We start from the raw sequence: 2,336 nt of genomic DNA on the forward strand, positions 1-2,336 counted from the left end.
TTAGCACTTGAATTAGTGCTTCCTCTTCCTGTGCCTCTAAGGTAGAGCTTATGATTACAGGAAAGGTATCACCTTCTCCCAGAAATGCATATTTCAGGGATGGTGGTAATGGTTTGAGCTCGGGTTTAGGAGGTTTCTCCTCTTCCTCAGGGATTTTCAGAGGTTCTATTATTCTCTCTGATTCCTCCAGATCAGGCTGAACATCTTTAAAGATGTCCTCTAGCTCTGATTCGAGACTCTCAGCCATATTGACCTCTCTTACCAGAGAGTCAATAATATCAACGCTCATGCAGTCATTTGGGGTATTTGGATGTTGCATAGCTTTGACAACATTCAACTTGAACTCCTCCTCATTGACTCTCAGGGTTACTTCCCCTTTTTGGACGTCAATGAGGGTTCGGCCAGTTGCTAGGAAAGGTCTTCCTAGAATGAGAGTTGCACTCTTGTGCTCCTCCATTTCCAGCACCACAAAATCTGTAGGAAAGGCAAATGGCCCAACCTTGACAATATTGTCTTCAATCACGCCTGATGGGTATTTAATGGAGCCATCAGCAAGTTGAAGACATATACGGGTTGGTTTGATTTCTTCAGTCAAACCAAGCTTTATGATAATAGATGCAGGTATTAGGTTGATACTTGCCCCAAGATCACATAGAGCTTGCTTGGTACAAGTACCCTCTAATGTGCATGGTATCATAAAGCTCCCGGGATCTTTAAGCTTCTCAGGTAAGCTTTTCAGAATGACTGCACTGCATTCTTCAGTGAGGTAAACTTTTTCAGTTTTCCTCCAATCCTTCTTATGACTTAAGATCTCTTTCATGAACTCAGCATAAGAGGGTATTTGCTCAAGTGCCTCTGCAAACGGAATCTTTATTTCAAGAGTCCTGAGATAGCATGCAAAGCGGGCAAATTGCTTATCCTGTTCCGCTTGGCGGAGTTTTTGAGGATAAGGCATTTTGGCTTTGTATTCCTCAACCATAGTTGCTGCAGGTTTATTACCGACAGAAGTGAGTTGGGAAGCCTTTTTAGAAGGGTTGTTATCAGCACTTGTATGTGTCTGATCCCCCACTGGCATTTGAATGCCAGGGGTGGAAGCTGGAGTGGCATTAGACGCCAGCTCCTTGCCTGTTTCTGGCATCTGAATGCCAGAACTGTGCTCCCTTTGGGCGTTCAACGCCAAATCCTTTCTTGTTTCTGGCGTTGAATGCCAGGAATGAGCATGGTTTGGGCGTTCAGCTCCAGTATTATTCCTCTCTGGGATCTGATTGTCCTCAGAGGGATTTTGGGTATCCATTTGTTCATTTCTTGGCTTCCTGCTACCTTGAAGTGAGGTATTTAGTGTTTTCCCACATCTTAATTGAACTGCTTGGCATTCTTCTATTATTTGTTTTTATCGTTGCTTTTCTGTTTGCTTCAACTGTACTTCCATATTCATATTAGCCATTCTTGTTTCTTGTAATATCTCCTTGAACTCGGCTAGCTGTTTTGTTAGAAAGTCTAATTGCTGATTGAATTCATTAGCCTGATCTACAGGACTGAGTTCAGCAGTTACTGTTTTAGCTTCTTCTTTCATGGAAGATTCACTGCTTAGGTATAGATGCTGATTTTTGACAACTGTATCAAAAAGCTCTTGAGCTTCTTCAATTGTTTTTCTCATATGTATAGATCCACCAGCTGAGTGATCTAAAGAGATCTGAGTTTTTTCTGTAAGCCCATAGTAGAAGATGTCTAATTGCACCACTCTGAAAACATTTCAGAGGAGCATTTTCTCAGCATCTCTCTGTATCTCTCCCAAGCATCATAAAGAGATTCATTGTCTCCTTGTTTGAAGCCTTGGATGCTCAGCCTTAGCTGTGTCATCCGTTTTGGAGGAAAATAGTGATTCAGGAATTTTTCTGACAGCTGTTTCCATGTCCTCATGCTGTTCTTAGGTTGGTTATTTAACCACCTCTTAGCTTGATCTTTTACAGCAAATGGAAACAGTAATAATCTGTAGACATCCTGATCTACTTCTTTATCATGTACTATGTCAGCAATTTGTAAAAATTGTGTGATGAGCGGATAATTTATACGCTTTTTGGCATTGTTTTTAGTATGTTTTTAGTATATTTTAATTAGTTTTTAGTATACTTTTAGTAGTTTTTAGTTAAAATTCACTGTTCTAGACTTTACTATGAGTTTGTGTGTTTTTCTGTGATTTCAGGTATTTTCTGGCTGAAATTGAGGGTCCTGAGAAAAAATCTGATTCAGAGGCAAAAAAGGACTGCAGATGCTGTTGGATTCTGACCTCCATGCACTCGAAGTGGATTTTCTGGAGCTACAGAAGCCCAATTGGC

Source organism: Arachis duranensis, chromosome 3 (genome assembly GCF_000817695.3).
Source record: "Arachis duranensis cultivar V14167 chromosome 3, aradu.V14167.gnm2.J7QH, whole genome shotgun sequence".
NCBI classification, from domain to species: Eukaryota; Viridiplantae; Streptophyta; class Magnoliopsida; order Fabales; family Fabaceae; genus Arachis; species Arachis duranensis.